The sequence below is a fragment of the Myotis yumanensis genome, unplaced genomic scaffold, assembly GCF_028538775.1.
Source record: "Myotis yumanensis isolate MYYU_CA2020_CCGP unplaced genomic scaffold, mMyoYum1.0.hap1 SCAF_2, whole genome shotgun sequence".
Taxonomy (NCBI): Eukaryota; Metazoa; Chordata; class Mammalia; order Chiroptera; family Vespertilionidae; genus Myotis; species Myotis yumanensis.
The window spans coordinates 109,205,355-109,229,968 of NW_027223753.1; the positions used below are offsets into that span (position 1 = coordinate 109,205,355).

The following is a 24,614-nucleotide window of genomic DNA, read 5'->3' on the forward strand; positions in this document are numbered from 1 at the left end:
TGTATGTTCTTGACTCCTTTGTCAAATATTAATTGAGCGTAATATCTTGGGTCAATTTTTGGGGTCTCTGTTCTGTTCCATTATTCTATATGCCTGTTTTCATACTGGGCTGTTTTTGTTATAATGTCTTTGCAGTATAGTTTGATATCCAGTATTGTGATTCCTCCAACTTTGTTCTTCTTTCTCAGGTTTTCTGCAGCTATTTGGGGTCTTTTATGGTTCCATACAAATTTTGGGAATATTTGTTCTTGCTCTGTGAAATATGCTGTTGGTATTTTAATAGGGATGGTATTGAATCTATAGATTGCTCTGGATCAAATAGACATTTTAATGACATTAATACTTCCAATCCAGGAACATGGTATACATTTCTATTTTTTTGTATCTTCCTCTATTTATTTTTGCAATGTTCTATAGTTTTCCCAATAGAGGTCTTTTATCTCCTTGGTTAAGTTTATTCCTAGGTATTTTATTTTGTTTTTGTTGTAGTGGTAAATGGATTGTATTTTTAGTTTCTCTTTCTGAGAATTCATTATTGGTGTATAAAAATGCCATCTATTTCTAGGTGTTGATTTTGCATCAGGCTACCTTGCTAAATTCATTTATTAAGTCTAGTAGTTCCTGGTGGGATCTTTAGGGTTTTCTATGTACAAGATCATGTCATCTATGAATAATGGCAGTTTTACTTCCTTCTTTCCAATGTGGATGCCTTTTATCTCTTCTTCTTGTTCGATTGCTATGGCTAGGACTTCCAGTACTAGGTTGAATAAGAGTGGTGAAAGCAGACATGCTTGTCTTGTTCCTGTTCTTAAGGGAAATGGTTTTAGCTTTGGCTATTGAGTATGATGTTGGCTGTAGGTTTTCATATATGGCCTTTATTCCCCCCATTCCTCCGTTTCTGAGAGTTTTTAACAAAAAAGGGGTGCTGGATTTTGTTGAATGTTTTTCCTGCATCTATTGATATCATGTGATTTTTTAACTTTTGATTTGATTATGTGATGTATCACATTTACTGATTTGCTAATATTATACCAGCCTTGCATCCCCCCCAAAAATCTTATTTTGTCATGGTGTATGATCTTTTTATAATATTGCTGGATGTGATTTGCTAATATTTTGATGAGTACTTTAGCATCTATGTTCATCATGGATATGGGCCCATATTTTTTTTTCCTTTGTAGTGTCTTTATCTGCTTTTTGGATTAGGGTAATACTGGCTTCATAGACAGAGCTTGGAAGGATTCCTTTCTCTTAAACCTTTCAGAATAGTTTGAGGAGGATAGGTTTTAGTTCTTTGAATGTTTGGTGAAACTCCCTTGTAAAAGTGTCCAGACCAGGAATACTGTTTGCTGGGATTTTTTTTGATTACTACTTCAATTTCATCAGTTGTTATTAACCTACTCAGTGTTTTTGATTGTTTCTCATTGAGTTTTGAATGATTGTATGTTTCTAGGAATTTGTCCATTTCTATCAGGTTGTCCAGTTTTTTGCTTATAGTTGTTCATAGTATTGCTTACAATCCTTTGTATTTCTGTGATGTCAGTTGCTACTTCACCTCTTTCATTTCTGATTTTATTTTGGTCCTTTTTCTATGTTTCTTATTTTGTTTTTAAACTTTACCCAAATTCATTGTGTTTCCTTGATTGCCTCTAGTTCATCTTTGGAAGAGCTTTCTGTATTCATCTTGCTTGTTTCCCAGCTGCTGCTGATGCTGCTTATATGGCCCTTTTTTGCTTCTTCAGCTTTTGAACCTCCTGGTAATTCCAAATGCACAGAGCCTTCTAGGTGAGCCAGTGGCGGTGGGCTTCCATAGTAAAGAGGGAAAAAGGTGTACTCATCCCCGGTTCTTGCATGCCTTCTCAAAGACATTGTAGTTGGTCTTATGGAGGTTTTTGAGCATCATTTTCCTCTGGTGAATGCTCATCAGCAGATAGCACTTGAGAGCTTTGTCCTTTCGATGTTTCTGCATAATTTCAGATCTTGACAGTCAAGGCAACAATTCAAGCCTCCAGGGAGCTGGAGTCCACAAGGTTTACCATAACCTTGCTCATCAATTGTTCTTTCTTGATTTTTAGCTTCTTCTTAGGGTTCCCCACTTCAAAAGACAAGAGTCTTTTGTTTTTAAAAAATTATTTGTTGTTGAAAATATTTCATATGTCTCCTTTTCACCCCATTGACCTCTCCCTGCCCATTCCCACCCCCAGCACAGGCCTGCACCCCACTAGGGTCTGTGTCCATTGGTTATACTTATATGCATGCATATAAGTCATTTGGTTGATATCTTATCCCCCTCCCACCCCTCTCCTGCCTTCCCTCTGTGGTTTATTGGTGTGTTCGATGCTTCTATGTCTCTGGATCAATTTTTGTTCATCAGTTTATGTTGTTCATTATATCCACAAATGAGTGAGATCATGTGATACTTATCTTTCTCAGACTGGCTTATTTCACTTAGCATAATGCTCTCCAGGTACATCCATGCTGTTGCAAATGGTAAGAGTTCTTTCTTATTTGCAGCAGCATAGTATTCCATTGTGTAGATGTGCCACAGTTTTTTATTCGCTTATCTGCTGATTGGTACTTAGGCTGTTTCCAAATCTTAGCTATTGTAATTTGTACTGCTTGAACATAGGTGTGCATATATTCTTTCTGATTGGAGTTTCTGGTTTCTTGGTATATATTCCTAGAAGTGGGATTACTGGGTCAAATGGGAGTTCCATTTTTAGTTTTTTGAGGAAACTTCATACTGTTTTCCACAGTAGCTGCACCAGTCTGCATTCCCACCAGCAGTGTACGAGGGTTCCTTTTTCTCCACATCCTCACCAACACTTTTCCTTTGTTGATTTGTTGATGATAGCCATTCTGAGAGGTTTGAGGTGCTATCTCATTGACGTTTTGATTTGCATCTCTCAGATGATTAGTGACTTTGAGCATTTTTTCATAAGCCTCATGGCCTTCTATATGTCTACTTTCAAAAAGTATCTGTTTAGATCCATTGCCCATTTTTTGATTGGGTTGTTTATCTTCCTTTTGTTAAGTTGTATGAGTTCCCGATAAATTTTGGAGATTAAACCCTTATCGGTGATAACATTGGCAAATATGTTCTCCCATGCAGTGGGCTTTCTTGTTTTGTTGATGGTTTCTTCTTTGTGTAGCAGCTTTTTATTTTGATGTAGTCCCATGTTTTTATTTTCACTTTAGTTTCCATTGTTCTAGGAGCAGTATCAGTGAAGCAATTGCCCTGGCATATGTCTGAGATTTTGCTGCCTATGGATTCTTCTAAGATTTTTATGTTTTCCCATTTTACATTTAAGTCTTTTATCTATTTTGAGTTTATTTTTTTGTCTGGTGTAATTTGATGGTCTACTTTCTTTCCTTTTTTTTTTTTGTATGTGTTCATCCAATTTTTCCAACACCATTTATTTAAGTGACTGTCTTCATTATATGCTCTTGCCTTCTTTTTCAAATATTAATGGAACATAATAGCTTGGGTCAATTTCTGGATTCTCTGTTCTATTCCATTTGTCTATATGTCTGTTCTTGTGCCAGGCAGTTTTGAGAACAGTGGCTTTGTAATATAGCCTGATATCTGGTATTGTGATCTCTCCCAACTTTGTTCTTATTTCTCAGGATTGCTGAGACTATTCAGGATCTTTTCTCTTACATATACATTTTTGGAGAGTTTGTTTTAGGTCTGTGAAATATGCTGTTTGTATTTTAACAGGCCAGTAACAACTGATGAAATTGAAGCAGAAATAAAAAAACAAACAAACAACAACAAAAAAAAAAACACTTCCACAAACCAAAGCCCTAGTCCAGATGGCTTCACAGGGGAATTTTGCCAAACATTTAAAGAAGAACTAACACTAATCCTTTTCAGACTATTCCAAAATATATGAGCAGGTGGAACACTTCGAAATTCTTTCTATGGAGCCAGTATTACCCTAATCCCCAAACCAGATAAAGACACTACAAAGAAACAGAGTTACAGGCCAATATTCCTGATGCACACAGATGTTAAAATTCTCAACAAAATATTAGCAAATCGCATCTAGGAATACATTGAAAAGATCATACACCTTGACCAAATGGGATTTATTCTGGAGATGCATGGCTGGTGCAATATCTGCAAATCAACAAACATGATACATCACATGAACAAATTGAAAGATAAAATTCACATGATCATATCAATTGATGCAGAAATAGTCTTTTCACGACATCATTAACTTGCTCTGTTCTAGGGACATTCTGGTAATTTTTGATGAGTGTGGAAGGGGGCGGATCAGCTTCTTGGCTGTGCGGAACTGGTTTATGGATGGCATATCCACAGCTAGCCTGGAGAATGAGACTGTAGGGAGGGGAAGGGAGGTCATGGGGGTCAGATGGAAGCCAGAACACCCTCCACTCAGCAGCCAAAGTTCCAGGTCTTGGGTCCAAATGGAACTCAGCACCCTCCACACTTCTCTCATCCTGGTGTCTTCCAACACTGGCAGGCGGCCTTGCCATGGACTTTCCGAGCAGGTTATGTAGGCCTTTTAGTTTGTTTGTTTTTTCTTGATAAGACTGGCTAGGGATTCATCAACCTCATCTACCTTTTCAACTAACCAGCTCTTGGAATCATTGATGTTTTGTCCTGTCCCCCCTCCCCCCCGTTTTGTCATTTATTTCCTCTCTGATCTTTATTATTTCCTTCCTTCTACTTCCTCTGGGCTTTTCTTTTAAGATTTTTTGTCTTTAACATTTGCTATTTAAATTATGATGTGTCTAGGTGTGGCTCTCATTGGGTTCATCTTGATTGGGACTCTCTGTGGTGCCTTAACTTGTGTGGCATTTTTATTCACCTTGTTGGGGAAATTTTCTGTCACTATTTCTTTAAACAGGTTTGCTGTTTCTTACTCACTTTTTTCATCTTCTGGCTCTTGTATGATGTGAATATTGTTACTTTTTATGTTGTCCCAGAGCTCCCTTAAACTATCTTTCTGCTTTTTAATTCTTTTTTTCTTTTTGCTGCTCTAAATGGATATTTATTTCCACTTGTCTTCCACACTGCAGATTCAATCCTCTGCGTCATGCAATCTACTTTTGATTCTGTCCAGTGTGGTCTTGATGTCAGATATGTTATTCTTCATTTCTGTCTTGTTATGGTTAATGGTTTATATATTTTTTTTTCATGCTGCTATAGTTCCCACTGAGTTCCTTGTATTTTTCATTAAGCTCCTTAAGCCCGTTTATAACCATTACTTTAACTCTTTTTCTGATCAATTGCTTTCCTCCATTTAGTTCTTTTTCTGGAGATTCCTTCTTTTCATTCATTTGGGGATTGTTTCTTTCTCTATACATTGTAACTTTTTTTGTACTTGCTTCTTTGTATTAGATAGAATTGCTATACCTTCCAGTCTTTGTGGGATAGCCTTATGTGGAAAGTGTCTTGAGGGGTTGAGTGGTGCAGTCTCTTTGTTCACCTAAGCTGAATGCTCTAGGAATGCCCCTTGTGTGCATTATTTGGGCTCTCCTGTTTGAATTGGGACCTGGCTGTTGATGTCCCATGGTTGGGAGGGATCTCCCCTCTGACTTACTGCCAGTGAGGTTCAACCCCAATGTTGTTGTGCCAACTGTTATAGAGGTGCTGACAGAACAGAATAAGACACAGCAAGATAAAACAAAAAACAACACAAAAATGAAGCTACTCAATGCAACAACAGAAATGATTAAGAAGGACAAAGAAGAGAAAGAAAAGCAAAGAAAAAAATAAAAAGAATACTAAAAGACACGTGAGCAAAGACTTAGAGGGGATGTAAGAAAAAGGTAGAAAGAGTAAGATGATAAAATGGGTATATGGAAGCAAGGAGGAAGCTAAAAGAACTAGTATAGTATGAGAAAAGAAAAGGAAACAGAAAACAAATAAAATAATAATGAATTTAAAACATAGTAATAATGGGTATATTAAGATATAGATAGGAAAAATAAAATGAAAAAATGGAAAAACAAAATAAAGTAAGAAAAATAAATAATATCAATGAGAACAGACCAAGTAGAATAGAATCAAAGGGAAGAGAGAAATTAGAGATAGGCCAGAAAAAAAAGATGAAAGAAAAAATGGAGAAAAACAAACAATAAAAAAAAATCCACTCACGTACACACACACCAAAAACAAACCCATACATAATCACACACTCAAAAACCTTTGGGTCCACTCTCCTGTATCTTCTGGGTGAAATGTCTCATAAATTTGAATTAAATCCATCTGTTCCAGTGTGTCTTTTAGAGTCAATGTTTCCTTTTTTAATTTTTTGTCTGGAAGTTCTATCCAGTGAAGACTGCAGGATGTTAAAGTCCCCTACTATGATTGCATTTCTGAGGATCTCTCCCTTAAAGTTCTCTAGACGTTTTTAAATATATTTAGGTGCTCCTATATTGGCTGCATATATGTTAACCAGGGTTATATCCTCTTGCTGTATCAATCCCTTTAGTATTATATAGTGACCTTTATTGTCTCTTGTGATATTCTTAATTTTGAAGTCTATTTTGTCAGATATGAGCATTGCTACTCCAGCTTTTAAAAAAAAATTATTTGCAGGGAAAAATTTTTCCATCCCTTCACTCTCATCCTGTCTGAGTCTTTTGTTCTGAGATGGGTTTCCTGTACATAGCATATAATTGGGTCATGGTTTTTATCTATTCAACTACCCTATGTCTTTTGATTGGAACATTTAATCTATTTACATTTAAGATTATTATTGGTAGGCACTTATTTATTGCCATTTTAATTCTTTATGCCTATGTTTCTCTCTATTTCTTCTTCTCATTTCAGCAGTCGCTTTAGCATTTTTTTTTTTTTTTTTTTTTTTGCAGTGCTAGTTTGCTGGTGATAAACTCCTTTAGCCTTTTTTGTCTGGGAAGCTTTTTATTTCACATTTCATTTTGAATGAAAGCCTTACTGGATAGAGTAGGTTTGGTTACAGGTCCTTGCTTTTCATTACCTTGAATACTTCATGCCATTCCCTTCTGGCCTTCAGAGTTTCTGATGAGAAATCAGATGTCAGCCGTATGGAAGCTCCTTTTAGGTAACAGTTTGCTTTTCTCTTGCTGCCTTTAAGATTCTGTTTTTGTCTTAAGTTTTTGGCATTTTATTTACGATGTGGTCTGTGCATGGGTCTGTTTGGTTCCTTCTTGTTTGGTACTCTCTGTGCCTTCTGAACTTACTTGTGTGACTTTTTCCTTCACCAGGTTAGAGAAGTTTTCTGCCATCATTTCTTCAAGCAGGTTCTCTATTCCTTGCTCATATTTTTCATCTTCTGGCACTCCTATGACGTGAATATTGTTATGTTTTATGTTGCCCCAGAGCTCCCTTAAGCTGTGTTCTTGTTTTTTAATTTTTTTTCTTCTTTTTGGTTCTCTAGTGGAGTGATTTTTTTCTACCCTGTCTTCTAATTCACTGATCTGTTCCTAGGCTTCCCCTAATCTGTTGTGTATTCCTTCCAATGTGTTCTTTATTAGTGCTATGTCATTATTTCTGACTAGACTTTTTTCATAGTTGCTATATATTTTCTGTTGAGCGTCTTTGCCATCATTATTTTGAACTCTATATATGATCATTTCTTAGCTCCATTTCATTTAGCTCTTCTCCTGGAGAATTCTCTTGTGTTTTTTCATTTGGGGCTTTTTTTTTTTTTTTGTCTTCCCATTTTGGCTGCCTGTTTTAGTTTGTGTCTATGTATTAGGTACATCTGGTATGACTTCCAATCTCTAGGACAATGCTAGATGCTGTTGTTTGTAACTGGCCCTGAGTACCATCTTTGGAGCTATCACCAGCCACAGCTTTTGGCTCCCTCTACTGGGTCTGGGTTCCTTTGGAAAGGAATAATTTATGCACCAAGGTCTGATTTTCCTAGCCCTGGACCTAGAAGTAGATCAGGTAAAGACTCATATCCTCCAGAGACCCACCTCTGCCTTTAGTTCAGTTGACACTTACACTTGATTAGCCTCAGGCTATTCACCCACAAGGTGTGGTGAGAGTTCTTCCAATAGGGTGGGGCAACTGCCTTTCCCCCATGCAAAAACCACCTGGATAGCAAAGTTGGACCAGAGAAAGATGTCCTCAGTAGTGTGAAGGAATGTTTCAGGACAGGAAAATGGGATGGCTGTCCTCTGAGCTCCAACCCCAGAGCCCCCAACCCTGGACTCTCCTCACACAGCTCCAGTCCACCCTGCCAGAGTCCAAGGCTGCACGTGAAATTTTGTTCATTGGCTCTTTAAGAGGGTGCCTGCATTTCCAGGTGTCTCTTGGTGACAGATAGTAACCCTGCTGCTTTTCACAGCCAGGTGTTATGTGGGCACTTTTCTCAGTTCTGGTGCTGTTGGCTGGGGAGCTCAGCTTAGGGTTTATACCGCAGAGTTCTCAGTGGGAATCCTCCACAGCTGAGATACCCTCTGGAACTTCAGCTGCTGTCTGTGGTAGCCCAGCCAGCCCATTTGTGTCTCCATACTTCCTACCAGTCTCTATGCAATCTCTACTTTCTGTCCTTTGTTATCAGCATTCTTTCCAGCTAGTCTTCTGTTGATTTTTCAGGGTCATTTTTCTGTATTTTAATTGTATTTCCAGTTTAGTCCTGGGAGAGTGTCAGTGTATCTTCCATTTACTCCAACACTATTTGGGAATCTCTCCAAACTATTTTATCTACTTGTTAAGTTACACTTTATTATTTGAAGTAATTGAGACTGACAAAGGCCATGGCTGTCCCTTCCATAAGCACCTACCACTCTGAAGAGTCAGAGACCAAGGCAATGGTGATTTTTTAAAAAATTTATTTATTTATTTATTTTTATTAAATCTTTATTGTTCAGATTACATTTGTTCCTCTTTCCCCCGCCCCCCCCCATAACTCCCCTCCTCCCAGTTCCCGCCCCACCCTCCGCCCTCACTCCCCACCCACTGTCCTCATCCATAGGTGCACGATTTTTGTCCAGTCTCTTCCCGCATCTCCCATTCCCCTTTCCCCCCCAAGAATAGTCAGTCCATTCCCTTTCTATGTCCCTGATTCATTATAATCACCAGTTCATTCTGTACATCAGATTATTTATTCACTTGATTCTTAGATTTACTTGTTGATAGATGCATGTTTGTTGTTCGCAATTTGTATCTTTACCTTTTTCTTCTTCTTCCTCTTCTTAAAGGATACCTTTCAGCATTTCATATATTACTGGTTTAGTAGTGATGAACTCCTTTAGCTTTTCCTTATCTGTGAAGCTCTTTATCTGACCTTCAATTCTGAATGATAGCTTTGCTGGATAAACTACTCTTGGTTGTAGGTTCTTGGTATTCATCACTTTGAATATTTCTTGCCATTCCCTTCTGGCCTGCAAAGTTTCTGTTGAGAAATCAGCTGACAGTCGTATGGGTATTCCTTTGTAGGTAATTGAGTCTCTTTCTCTTGCTGCTTTTAAGATTCTCTCTTTGTCTTTTGCTCTTGGCATTTTAATTATGATGTGTCTTGGTGTGGTCCTCTTTGGATTCCTTTTGTTTGGGGTTCTCTGCACTTCTTGGACCTGTAAGTCCATTTCTTTCACCAGGTGGGGGGAGTTTTCTGCCATTATTTCTTCAAATAGGTTTTCAATATCTTGCTGTCTCTCATCTTCTGGCACCCCAATAATTCTGATATTAGTGTGCTTGAAGCTGTCCCAGAGGTTCCTTACACTATCTTAGTGTTTTCGGATTCTTTTTTCATTTTGCTTTTCCGGTTGGGTGTTTTTTGCTTCTTCGCATTTCAAATCTTTGACTTGATTCTTGTGCTCCTCTGGTCTGCTATTGGGTATAATATTCTTTATTTCAGTCCGTTTATGCTTAATTTCTAGTTGTTTCTTTATCATAGCATCGAGGGTCTCATTAGTTTTTGTGAGGCTCTCCTCAAGTTTATTGCAAGCCCTCAAAATTGCGTTTTTTAGGTCTATATCCTCCATTTCTGTCATGTTTTTTTGTCACCGCATTTTTTTATGCTTTCTTGGTGCACCCCCTTGTGGTCTTTGTGCGCAGTCTTGTTCTAGTTAAGCCTTGATTGTTGTAGTTAATACTAGAGGGATTTGACCACCAGGCCGACTGGCTGTGAGAAGCAGCTGTGGGAAAACTTCTGTCCTCTGGGGAGGTGCTAATCTAGCCTTTGCCTGAGGCGATCCGGCAAATGGCTCTGCGCAGAGCTTGGCCGGGGCGGGCTCAACAGGGCGGGCAGAGGGAGCAGTTATGGCTGCTCTCAGTCCTGTTCCCAGAGGCTCTGCTACTCAGAACCCCGGCAGCCGCTGCAAACCTCGGAGAGAAAGCTGCCCTCAGATTCCAACTGATGCCGGACAATCCCACTTCTCCCGTCTGAGTCTGAGTCTCTAGAGACTCGCCTGGATCTGTAGCCCAGAGTCTGAGACTCACTCCCAACTGAAAACGACAGCCGCGCCCTCAGCCACCAGCCCGCCCTGCGCGCGCACCTCCGCACCTTTGTATTTTCCACACTGCGCCTCCTCTGAGCCTCGGTATGCTGTTCTCTTTCCTTCTAGTTGAAGAGTCTCTCCTCAGCCAGCCTTCCTGTGGTTCTGGGTGATGTCCGTTCAGTCTTTTAGTTGTATTTTTGAAGTGGTTGTTTGCGGCAGCAGTTTCCGGTGTTTACCTATGCCGCCATCTTGGTCTTCCAAACTGTCGGCAATGGTGATTTTTAAAATTGGTTTCATTTTTAGCTTGTGTCAGTCAGTCATGCTGATTGAGGGCTGACACTATAATGAGATATCATGATTTGTTACTTTTATGCATTCACCTTGGTGCAACCATTATACCAATTTAGCAGCTCTCAGCCTCTTTTCCTGTGGCTCTGAGTGCCATCTCTGGGTCCTGTTGTTCTGTAGATATCTTCCCCATTGTTTGCTGGCACTGTCCCTAACCAGGGCTTTCCATATCACTTTCCCTGCTATTTCAGATAGGTTCTGGCAGTTGGTGGCTCAACTCAAGTCTGATGCTAAAGGCTGCTCTCTAATTGAAGTACTGTTTTCTAGAGTGTAGCAAAGACCTCTGCATGAATTACTGGGAAAAGACACACCTATATTATGTGCTGACATGTCCCTTCCTCCACTGCAGACAACAGATGTGTGCTCAAACTATGTTGTGTAATTGTATTGCAGTTTTTAAGTATTATGACAGTTTTAAGACTTTTTAAATGGCTGTTATTATTATTCCATATGAATACCAATTGAAATGATTTCTAATTATTTTGTGCTTGAAAGGTTGGCAATTAAATATTTCTTATGAAAATTATTACAATAAAAATGTGATGGTGCCATAGGACATTTCTCTTTTCTATCAATAGTAGAATGAACACATAAGTAGGTTTTGGTGATTACAAATAATGTTGCTATGAAAATTCTTGTCACTATCTTCTAGTCAATATATATGTACACATTTTTGGATACTTCATTTTTCATTTAAGTTCCTTACTTAGTATTTTATTTTATTTCTTTTTATTTTATTCTTTAAAATATTACAGATAGCAGTAAATATGTCTCCTTTTTTTCCCCATTGACCTTCCCCTGGCCTCCACTACCCACCGGCACAAGCCCTCACCCCTCGGCCCCCCAATGTCTTGTGTCCATTGGTTATGCTTATATGCATGCATACAAGTCCTTCGGTGGATCTCTTACCTCCTCCCACCCCAATACTCCCCAGGCTTCCCACTGTAATTTGACAGTCTGTTCGATGCGTCTCTGCCTCTGTATCTATCTTTTTGTTCATCAGGTTTTAATGTTCTTTATTATCCATAAATGAGTGAGATCATGTGGTGTTTTACTTTCACTTCCTGGCTTATTTCACTTAGCATAATGCTCTCTAGTTCCATCCATGCTGCTGCAAATGGTAAGAATTCCTTCTTTTTTATAGCAGTGTAGTATTCCATTATGTAGATGTACCATAGTTTTCTAATCCACTCATCTGTCGATGGGCATTAAGACTATTTCCAAATCTTGGCTATTGTAAATTGTGCTGCTATGGACATGGTGCATATATCCTTTCTGATTGGTGTTTCTGTTTTCTTGGGATATATTCCTAGAAGTGGTATTACTGGGTCAAATGGCAGTTCCATTTTTAAATTTTTGAGGAAACGCCATAATGTTTTCCACAATGGCTGCACCAGTCTTCATTCCCACCAGCAGTGAAGGAGGGTTCCTTTTTCTCTGCATCCTCTCCAGCACTTGTCATTTGTTGATTTGTTGATGATAGCCGTTCTAACAGGTGTGAAGTGGTTCCTCATTGTAATTTTGATTTGCATCTTTTGGAAGATTAGTGACTTTGAGCATGTTTTCATGTGTCTCTTGGCTTTCTGAGTGTCCTCTTTCAAAGAGATTCTATTTAGGTTCTTTGCCGATTTTTTGATTGGATTGTTTATCTTCCTTTTGTTGAGTTGTATGAATTCCCTGTAAATGTTGGAGATTAAACCCTTATCGGAGATAACATTGGCATATATGTTCTCCCATGCAGTGGGCTTTCTTGTTGTTTTGTTGATGGTTTCTTTTGCTGTGCAGAAGATTTTTATTTTGATGAAGTCCCATGTTTTTATTTTCTTTTTGGTTTCCATTGCCCTAGGAGCAGTATCGGTAAAGATATTGCTATGACATATGTCTGCAATTTTGCTGCCTATGGAGTCTTGTAGGATTTTTATGGTTTCCCGTCTTACATTCAAGTCCTTTAGCCATTTTGAGTTTGCTTTTGTGTATGGTGTAAGTTGGTGATCTATTTTCATTTTTTTGCATGTGTCTGACAAATTTCCCAGTTCCATTTATTAAGGAGGCTGTTTTGACTCCATTGTGTGCTCTTGCCTCCTTTGTTGAATATTAATTGAGTATAATGGCTTGGGTCAATTTCTATGTTCTCTATTCTGTTCCATTGGTTTATATGTCTGTTCTTGTGCCAGTACCAGGCAGTTTTGAGAACCGTGGCTTGGTAATATAGTTTGATGTCTGGTATTGTGATCCCTCCAACTTTGTTCTTCTTTCTCAGGATCGTTGTGGCTATTTGGAGTCTTTTTCTTATTCCAGATGTATTTTTGGAGATTTTTTTCTAGATTTTTGAAATATGTCATTGGTATTTTAATAGGTATTGCATTGAATCTATAGATTGCTTTGGGTAGTATGGACATTTTAATGATGTTGATTCTACCAATCCATGAATATGGTACGTTCTTCCATTTGTTTATGTCTTCCTCTATCTCTTTTTACAATGTCCTGTAATTTTCCGAGTACAGGTCTTTTACTTATGTGGTTAAGTTTATTCCTGAATATCTTAATTTTTTGCACAATGGTAAATGGGATTTTTTTTTTCTTTTCTCTTTCTGTGAGTTCATTATTGGTGTATAAAAAGGCCATAGATTTCTGGGTGTTAATTTTGTATCCTGCTACATTGCCAAATTTATTTATTAGGTCTAGTAGTTTTTTGATGGAGTCTTTGGGGTTTTCTATGTATAATATCATGTCATCTGTAAATAAGGACAGTTTCACTTCTTCTTTTCCAATTTGGATGCCTTTTATTTTTTCTTCTTGTCTGATCGCTATGGCTAGTACTTATAGTACTATGATGAACAAGAGTGGTAAAAGTGGGCATCCTTTTCTTGTTCCCATTCTTAGGGGAAATGGATTTAGTTTTTGCCCATTGACTATGATGTTGGCTGTAAGTTTGTCATATAGGGCTTTTATTATGTTGAGGTATGATCCCTCTATTCCCACTCTGCTGAAAGTTTTTATCTAGAAAGGGTTTTGGATTTTGTCAAATGCTTTATCTGCCTCAAGTGACATGATTATGTGATTTTTGTCTCTCAGTTTGTTTATGGGATGCATCACATTTATTGATTTGTGGATATTGAACCATCCTTGCATCCCTGGAATAAATCATACTTGGTCATGGTGTATGATCTTTCTAATGTATTTCTGAATCTGATTTGCTAGGATTTTGTTGAGGATTTTAGCATCTATGTTCATCAAGGATATTATCCTGTAGTTCTCTTTTTTTGTGGGGTCTTTTTATGGTTTTGGGATTAGGGTAATGCTGGCTTCATAGAAACAGCTTGAAAGTGTGCCTTCCTATTGAATTTTTTGGAATAGTCTGAGTAGGATAGGTTTTAATTCTCCTTTGAATACTTGGTAGAACTCCCCTGTAAAGCCATACGGACCAGGACTTTCGTTTGCTGGAAGGTTTTTGATCACTGTTTCAATTTATTCGGTAGTTATCAACCTATTTATGTTTTTCACTCTTCTTGGTTGAGTTTTGAGAGCTTGTATTTTTCTAAGAATATGTCCATATTATTAGTTTGTCCATTTTGTTGGAATAGAGTTGTTCACAGTATTTTTTCATAATCATTTGTATTTTTGTGGGATCGGTTGTTATTTCAGTTCTTTCATTTCTGATTTTGTTTATTTGGGTCTTCTCTCTTTGCTTCTTGGTGAGCCTGGTTAGAGGTTCATCAATCTTGTTTATCTTTTCAAAGAATGAGATCTTGGTTTTGTTGATCTTTTTTTTTTTTTTGGTCTCTATGTTATTTCTCTCCACTCTGATCATTATTATTTCCATCCTTCTGCTTATGCTGGGCTTTTCTTGTTGCTCTCTTTCTAACTCTTTGAGTTGTAGGGTTAGATAATTTATTACCATTGTTTCTTGTTTTTTTGCGGCAGGCCTATAGAGCTATGAACTTCCCTCTCATGTCTGCTTTCACGGTGTCCCATAGATTTTGGATTGTTGTGTTTTCATTGTCATTTGTTGCCATGATGCTTTTTATTTCTTCTTTTATCTCTCTCATAATGCAGTCATTGTTTAATAGCATGCTATTTAGCCTCCAGGTGTTGGATTTTTTTCATTGTTTTTATTGAAGTTGATTTCTAGTTTTATGCCATTGTGGTCTGAGATGGTGCTTGATATGATATCTATCTTCTTGAGTTTGAAGAGACTTTGCCTGTTACCCAATATATGGTCTATCTTTGAAAATGACCCATGGGCACTTGAGAAGCATGTATATTCTGTGGCTTTGGGGTGAAATGTTCTGAAGATGTCAATTAATTCCATCTGATCTAGTGCATCATTTAGGATTGATGTTTCTTTGCTGATTTTTTGTAAACTTTAGAGCATTTGTCCAACAGTGATAGTGGGATATTAAAGTCCCCTACTATGACTGTATTGCTATCAATCTCTCTTGATATCCTCCAAAAGTTTTTTTTATGTATTTGGGTGCTCCTGTACTGGGTGCGTAAATGTTTACCAGAGTGATATTTTCTTGTTGGATTGCTCCCTTTAGTATTATGAAGTGGCCTTCCTTATCTCTTGTTATGTCCTTCACTTTGAGATCTAATTTGTCAGATATAAGTATTGCTACCCCAGTTTTTTTTTCATTTCCATTCACCTGAAAAATCTTTTTCCATCCCTTCACTGTCAGTCTGTGTGAGTCTTTTTTTCTGAGGTTGGTTTCTTGTAGACAGCAGATATATGGGTCATGTTTTCTTATCCACTCAGCTACCCTATGTCTTTTGATTGGGGCATTTAATGCATTAACATTTAAAGTTATTATTGAAGGTACTTGTTTGTCACCATTTTCATTCTTTACGCCTGTGTTCCTTCTTCATATCCTATTTTTTCTTTTTACAGCGGACCCTTTAGCATTTCTTGCATTGCTAGTTTGGTGGTAATAAACCCCTTAGTTCTTTTTTTTTTTTTGTCTGTGAAGCTTCTGATTTCACCCTCAGTTTTGATTATTAGCCTCGCTGGGTACAGTATTCTTGGATTCAGACCCTTCCTTTGCATGACTTTGTATATTTCATTCCATTCCCTTCCTGCCTGATGTGTTTCTGTTGATAAATCAGTCGCTAGTCTGATGGGGGATCCTTTGTAGGTAACTTTCTGTCTCTCTCTGGCCGCTTTTAAGATTTTTACTTTGTCATAGGTGTTTGCCAATTTAATTATAATGTGCCTTGGCATCGTTCTTTTGGGGTTCATTTTGTTTGGGACTCTGTGAGCTTCTTGGATTTGTGAGAGTTTTTTCTTCCCTATATCAGGGAAGTTTTCTTCAAACAAGTTGTCTATTCCTTGCTCAGTTTCCTCTCCCTCTGGCACCCATATTATGTGGATGTTGTTTTGTTTTGTGTTGTCCCAAAGTTCCCTTAGGCTCTCCTCCTTTTTTTTAAGGTTTTTTTTTAGATGCTGCTCTGCTTGGGTATTTTTTCCTACTTTGTCTTCCAACTCACTGATGTGGTCCTCTGCTTCTTCTAGTCTACTGTTGATGCTTTCTATTGAGGTCTTTATAGCAGCAATGTCATTTTTCATTTCTTCTTGGTTCTTCTTCATTTCCTCTTGGTTCTTACACATATTGTTGAATTTGTCTTCCATTCTTTTCAGCCAGGTTATGTCCATGTTTCTGAATTCTTTCTCTGACCTATTGCTTGCCTCCTTTTCTTTTACTTCCTTTTCTGATGAAGCCTCCTTTTCTTTCATTTGTGGGCTGTTTCTTTGTCTCCCCATGATCTCTCTTTTCTAGGTGTCTGGTTATGTAGCTCTCTCTCTCCTGCGTGGATTTAAAGGCATAAAATACAACACAACAAGGCACAACACACAATGCACTGAACACAAATGTATTCATGACACTAATAACCCCAAATAAAGGTGACCACCCGAGAAAAAAGAATTGGAGGATAAGAAAAGGAAAAGAAAAGTACAAAAATGATATTAAGAAAAGGAAAAAAAGTAAGTGAGAGAAGAAAGAGAATAAAGAAGAAGGTGGGAACAACTATTTATATGGGAAGAAAACTCCAGTAGAACAACAACTAATATCAAAAAATGCAAACAAAAAAAACACCCAGAGATGAATGCAAACTACAAACAACAACTAATAACAAGCCAGGAGAGGAAAAACAGAAGCAAAAAATGAAGACAAAAGCAAAACAAAAAAAGGAAACAATCTCACAAACAAGCAATACAACCAAAACCAATCTATCAACAATCAAGCAAACAAGAACAATAGGACAGAGAGAAAGCAAGGCAAAACAAATCAAAATAAAACAAAAAATATAGTACAACCCCCCCCCCCCAATAACAACAATAGAAAAAAAGGGGGAAACAATTTTTGATAGTGAAGAAGGCAAAGAGAGAGGTGTGTATGGACTTGGAGCAGGGGATCAGAAATTAGATTTATAAGTAGGATGAATTTTAATGAGTTCTGAAATTTTAAGCCAGTTCTTAAAATTTTAACAGGTGGTAAAAAGAAGGAAATGGGAAAATCTAAAGCAGGAATAGAGTAAGAGCACAGGACAACAAAAGGGGAAACATGAGGGATGGAGTGTTGGCATAAAGGTAAATTTGAGATAGAGTAATAAGATGCTAAAGGAAAAATGAAAATAGAATGGAGAACATTATTCCCAAAATAAAATAAAGAAAAAATAAAATGACACTTTAAAAAAGGTTACAATAGTAGTAGCAATAATACTAATTGAAAATAAAAATATAATAATTAAAAAGGTAGAGGGTCGACCAAGATGGCGACGTAGGTAAACACCGGAGACCGCTGCCGCAAACAACCATTTCAAAAATACAACTAAAAGACTGAACGGACATCACCCAGAACCACAGGAAGGCTGGCTGAAGAGAGACTCTACAACTAGAAGGAAAGAGAACAGCAAATCCAGGCTCAGAGGCGGCGCAGTGTGGAAAATACAAAGGTACCGAGGTGCGCGCGAAAGCGGGCTGGTGGCTGAGGGCGCGGTTGTCGTTTTCAGTTGGGAGTGAGTCTCAGACTCTGGGCTCCAGATCCGGGCGAGTCTCTAGGGACCCAGACTCAAAAGGGAGAAGCGGGATTATCCGGCATCAGTTGGAACCTGAGGGCAGCTTTCTCTCCGAGGTTTGCAGCGGCTGCCGGGGTTCTGAGAAGCAGAGCCTCTGGGAACGGGACTGAGCGTGGCCATAACTGCTCCCTCCGCCCGCCCTGTTGATCCCGCCCCGCCCAAAGCCTGCGCACAGCCATTTGCCGATCGCCTCAGGCAAAGGCTGGATTAGCGCCTCCCCAGAAGGCAGATGTTTTCCATACAGCTGATTCCTATAGCCAGTCGGCCTGAGGGTCAAATCCCTCTAGTGTTAACTACAACAATTAAGGCTTGGCTAGAACAAGACTGCGCACAGAGACCACAAGGGGGTGCACCAAGAAAGCATAAAAGATGCGGAGACAAAAAAACATGACAGAAATGGAGGATATGGAGCTAAGAATCGCAATTTTGAGGGCTTGCCATAAATTTGTGCAGAGCCTCACGAAAACTAATGAGACCCTCGATGCTACGATAAAGAAATTAGAAAGTAAGCATACACGGACTGAAATAAAGACTATTATACCCAATAGCAGACCAGAGGAGTACAATAATCAAACCAAAGATTTGACAAAAAACACCCAATTGGAAAAGCAAAATGAAAAAAGAATCCGAAAGTGTGAAGATAGTGTAAGGAGCCTCTGGGACAGCTTTAAGCGGTCTAATATCAGAGTCATTGGAGTGCCAGAAGATGAGAGACAGCAAGATATTGAAAACCTATTTCAAGAAATAATGGCAGAAAACTTCCCCCACCTGGTGAAAGAAATGGACTTACAGGTCCAAGAAGCGCAGAGAACCCCAAACAAAAGGAATCCAAAGAGGACCACACCAAGACACATCATCATTAAAATGCCAAGAGCAAAAGACAAAGAGAAAATCTTAAAAGCAGCAAGAGAAAGAGGCTCAATTACCTACAAGGGAATACCCATATGACTGTCAGCTGATTTCTCAACAGAAACTTTGCAGGCCAGAAGGGAATGGCAAGAAATATTCAAAGTGCTGAATACCAAGAACCTACAACCAAGATTACTTTATCCAGCAAAGCTATCATTCAGAATTGAAGGTAAGATAAAGAGCTTCACAGATAAGGAAAAGCTAAAGGAGTTCATCACCGCCAAACCAGTATTATATGAAATGCTGAAAGGTATCCTTTAAGAAGAGGAAGAAGAAGAAAAAGGTAAAGATACAAATTATGAACAACAAACATGCATCTATCAACAAATGAATCTAAGAATCAAGTGAATAAATAACCTGATGTACAGAATGAACTGGTGATTATAATAGAATCAGGGACATAGAAAGGGAATAGACTGACTATTCTTGGGGGAAAAAGGGGTGTGGGAGATGCGGGAAGTGACTGGACAAAAATCATGCACCTATGGATGAACACAGTGGGTGGGGAGTGAGGGTGGAGGGTGGGGTGGGAGCTGGAATGAGGGGAGTTATGAGGGGAAAAAAGAGGAACAAATGTAATAATCTGAACAATAAAGATTTAATTAAAAAAAATAATTAAAAAGGTAAAATCAAGTGAGAAAAAAGAAAAAAATTAGTTTCTTAAGTAAAAGGTGAAAAAATAAAAATGTGCAGTAGTGAAGGTCTTTCACTTCCTCTACTCTTCTGTTTGGCACACCTTTTTCCTGTCAGGTGTTTAGGAGAGTATTGAAGTTCCCTGCAATACACTGCTCCTCCGTGCTGTAAACCACAGTCCTGATTTTAAAGCAGGCCGTATTTCTTTGTTTCCCAGACTGCCTTTATTTGTGTTCACAGAAGAGTCAATTTGTGATTGAGCCCTGGGTGACAGTGTTTCTGGATTGACCTCCGGGGCTATAAGTCCTCTCTAGCCAGTATTTAGGTTTTGTTTTCCCTGTCACACTTAATACTGGTTTGGGAGAATCGACTGCCCCAGAGCTGGTTCCCTGATTGTTACTCCCTGCTCTGATCCCCAGGTTCCACAAAAACAACTTTCCCCTGCAGTCTCTATGAGTGTCCCCAATTGGGCGATCCTATGTATTAGGTTTAGTAATCAAAAGCAAGGATTTAAAGAGAAAAAAAAAAAAGAGCCAGAGTAAGTGTGTGAACTCGCAATCTCCACCATCCAGCTCTGCATGGCTTTGTGGGACGTAGACTTCCCCCAAATGTGTACCTCTCTCCAACCTGGATTACAAACCTCACCTTTACCTAGGCAAAATCTGACCTTTTCCTGAGGAGGAGCAGGGCTCATCTGAGTCCATGTATTCGTGCTGCTTGAGATCTGGTGTTTTTGGGTTCATAGCTGGTCCCTGGGTGCTGTGGTTGCAAGGTCCCGGGATGTATACTCTTCCAATAACAGCCACACTCCCCTTCAAGATGGAGAAGTTTCCACGGCAGAGCCTGCCACTCTGGGAGAGATTTCAGCAGCAGTGGAGGCTGCCTGGTTAGGGGATCCCGATCTGGCAGTCTCCAACAGTTCCCTGGAATATAGCTATTGTTCACCCACAAATTTATACTCTCTGTATGTCCACACCCTCTCCTTTCGTTCTCTCACTCACACACTATCTTGCAGTCTGCTTTCCCGTTGGCAGCCATCTTCCCTTCTCCCTACCTTAATATTTTATTTATTACTACGTAGTCTTTAAAACTAATTTTTAATAGTTACACAATATTTTAGTAAGGGGGTATGATGCAGTTTATTAAATCCTTTTCTTACTGTTTCAGTACTTTGCTGGCTTAAAATTTCAGAACTCATTAAAAAAGAATTTGTAAAAAATATTTATTAATTTTGTGTATGACTATTTTTACTTTAGTTATGAATGCCTAAATTACATCATAGAGATGATAGTCATAGCACACATAAGCACTTACTTACCATCTAATTTGAACCAGTCATTGAGAAGGGGCTATATTTTTGAAGTTGGAATAAACTTGGTCTTAAGCACTTAAAATAACTTATTTCCTGTAACTGGTGATCAATTTCTCTCTCTTTCACCTCTTTTAAGCACAAATCTTAGAATAATCTACACTTGCATTGTGCTTTGATATTTTTCATTTATCAATACATTTGAAGATTTTTTTCTATCAGTATATACCCATCTGCCTCAGTCTTCTTAATGGCTCATCTATTTTAATTTGTTGAATTACAAATTAGCATATTATTCAATTAAATAAATATACCAACAACCAAGTTTGATAATTAAATAAATAACAATCAATGATCTACAAGATCCAAGATGGTGGCGAAGTAAGTAGATGTTACCCGCACATCCTCTCAGAACCAAACTGGAATTACAACTAAAATACAGAGCAATCAAACTGAATAACCAACTGAAGACTAACTGAAGAGAAGTCTTACAGCCAAGGATTTACAGAAGAAGCCATGTTGAGACAAAGGAAGGATGAAGACAGGAACAGGGTTTGCCCAGCACCCAGGGTGATGGCTGAGATTCTGGAGGGATAATTTTGCTGTAAAGGTTCCCTTGAGAGTGTGGGGTCTCTACCCAAAGCTAGGCTGCCAAGCCCACAACACCATAGCTGGGAAGAGGTGCTCACATAACATCTGGCTGTGAAAATTAGTTGGGATTCTGACCAGCAAGGTAGAACAGAGTTCACTAGAGACACAGATGCCCTCTTAAAGGGCCAACACACAAAATCCGTTAACAGCAACTCACCCTGGGCTCCCATAGAAGGAGGGCAAAGGGGACTAGAGTCATGTGAGGAGAGACTGAGGTTTGTGGTTTTGAGGAGAGAGCTGAAGAGTTTCAGACAGGAAACTTGTGCTTTGTTCCTCTCACTCACCAGAGATGCCATCTTGGGTGGAGCACTCCAATCCATACAGCATCACCCTGAGGGAATGCAATTGCTCCACACTATAGCCCAACCCTGTGGAACTTGTGCCTTGCAGAGGAGTCAGCTGCCTGGGCTAAGGTGTAGAGTTCTGGGAAGACTCAAGGGGTGTCAGTGACTGAGTTGTGTGGCTCAGGGGCAAGGGTCACTCCCCTCAACATTCCCCAGAGTCTGACTGGCACCTCCCTCTCACAGGAGGTCCATTAGCCCTGTTCTCCTGACTTCCAGCAGCCCTACCCTACTGATATTGGGGTCCTGGCAGAATCTGAACTAAGTTCTGTAGCTCTAGGATGGGGGCCATTTTTCCCTAGAATGCCTGACCAGTACAGAGCCTTCCCTTCACATGGCCAAATTGTGGTCTCTTTGGGCCTGATGAACTCAGCTTGCCTCACCCTGATTATACCGGAGACCTGCCCCACCACAAAGTTGTGCAAGTGCCCAGGGGATGGCAGCTAGACTTGGTATACCCTGGGACATTTGCTGAGTGTCATCAGACTGAGCACTGTTACCTAGTTTGACCCTGTATTAATTTGGTGAACACAGCTGACCCCTACCAGTTGACTCACTGAGAATCTACCTCATGCAATTTGAGAACCACCAGAGGCACTTTCAGTGAATGATCCTAACAAGAAGCCAATGGTACAAGCAGGTAGAGGCTGATATTGGGTGGATCTTGGGGAGCCTTGGGACTTTTGCTGACCTACTCCCGAGACTGGTGCTGATAAAAGATGACCTTGGTGCGCAGCTTGGACTTCTCCAAGCACACTCAAGCACAGCAGAGGCAGCCAGAAATTGGATTGCTTTGTAACTCCAAACAGGTTGCTCAGGGCCAGTTACAGGCAGCATCTGACATTGACCTGAACCACAGTCCCTCCCAAGAGGCCCAGAAACAACACACCCAGTGGCCAGTTTCAGACAACATCAGAGCAGGATCCAATTGGCCTCACAAGCAGCGTATCCAAAGGAAGATCTTGGCAGACACTAGAACCTACTGAAAAAAAATTCCACTTCCAGGGATTGGAACATGGTGGCCAGCAGGACTAGAATGAGGAAGGGAGTGAGTAAGTAAAGGATTCAGAGGGCAAGTGTGTGGATGTGTGCAAGTGTGTGTGTGTGTGTGTATGTGTGTGTCAGGGACAGTAAGATCAAGCGGGAACCTTGGGGGCAGGCAGTTTGGGCTCTCCTGGCCAAAAAGCCCCTGCTACAGCCACAAGCACTCCCCAGGCTCAGCTCTGGTTCAGAGACCAGGCCATCTTGAAGGGTTTACAATGTCCTCCTTGGGAGGAGGCTGTGAGGAACAGCAGCAGATAGGTGCTCAGCCTTGCCACCATTCAGACTAGCCGCTGTAGGGGACTGAACCCTGCACCCCTGCCCCAGATCCCATGCACCCCAATGACACAAACTGTGATCTGCGCACCTGGTAAACAGCAGCAGCAGCAGCAGCAGCAGCAGCAGCAGCAGCAGCAGCAGAGAGAGCCTGCGCTCTACTGAAACAGATAACACCCGACAGTGCACCTAAGGGAACAGCAGCGGGACCCCATGCTATGGTCACTCCCTGGGCACAGCTCCAGCTTCAAGTGTGTGACAACTTGAAAGGTTTACAAAGTCATTCTTGACAGAAGGCTGTGCCCACAAAGGGGACCTTCTATTTCTTGGAGGAAACTGTGCAGGTGAGCAGGAAGGGGGCTGGACAGTAGGTCTAGGAAGGAGATCAGCCCTGCCCACCTGGAATTCAGGGGAGGTCTCCTCTTTCCCACCAGCAAAACAGCTGCTTCTGACCCAACCTGCAGTGACCTGAAACAAGGGGGAACACCCCAGAGCAGGAAATCTGAGCCCCTGCAGATGACAGAGAGGAAGTGCCAGCAAACCAGACAGAGCTAAGGCATTAGGAGAAGAAGGGCCTGCCCCCACCCCCCTACAAGCCACTGGCACCACCCCCAATACGTGTTTGGTCAAACCATCCCAGTCAAGACCAGGAAATCCCACCTCTATGGGGGAAAGGAGTACACTTTAGAACAGACACAATCAAGGCATGAGATTTGAGACAGTCCCACCCTCTGGGCTAATGAGTCCCCACTCACTGAACTACTAAGGGCTTCAACTCCTTGAACCTCAATCAGGTAGCTCAGGGCTAGGAAGGGACAGTAACTCACACTGACCTGCAGAAAACCTTCAGGGGACCAAGGATAGACATACCAAGGGACCAGATTTTACAACATCATAGCAAAATCCAGTGAGCTCTACAAATAGTGGACCCAAAGGTTTTTGAGTATGTGATTATGTGCTATGTGCAGTTTTGTTTTTTTGGTGTGTGTGTGTGTGTGCGTGTGTGTGTGTGTGTGTGTGTGTGTGTGAGAATGGATATTTTTGTTTGTTTGTTTTCTACTTTTTTTTCTTTCTTCTCTCTAATTACTCTTTTTCATTTGATTTTATTCTACTTTTGTCTATTCTTATTATTAATTTTCCTTATTTCATTTTGGTTTTCTCTCTTTTTATTTTTTTCCAATTCACATTTTCTATCTATACCAGTGATGGCGAACCTATGACACAAGTGTCAGAGGTGACACACGAACTCATTTTTTTGGTTGGTTTTTCTTTGTTAAATGGCATTTAAATATATAAAATAAATATCAAAAATTTAAATCTTTGTTTTACTATGGTTGCAAATATCAAAAAATTTCTATATGTGACACAGCACCAGAGTTAAGTTAGGGTTTTTCAAAATGCTGACATGCCGAGCTCAAAAGGTTCGCCATAACTGATCTATACCTTATATCCATTGTCACTACATTTTAAATTCATTATTTTTATTTCACTGATTTTCTGTTCTTTTTTCCTCCTATACTAGTTTTTTTCATCTTCCTTCTTGCTTCCATACAGCCATTGTTCATCTTCCTCTTTCTCCCTTTTTCTTATGTCTCCTCTAGATCTTTGTTGTGTGTTTT

At 39.7% G+C, this 24,614-nt stretch overlaps 1 pseudogene; it reads right to left on the reverse strand.

Moving 5' to 3' along the window:
* Positions 1-1,679: 1,679 nt before the first annotated feature.
* Positions 1,680-16,411, reverse strand: LOC139002539 (small ribosomal subunit protein uS15m-like; annotated as a pseudogene).
* Positions 16,412-24,614: the final 8,203 nt, after the last annotated feature.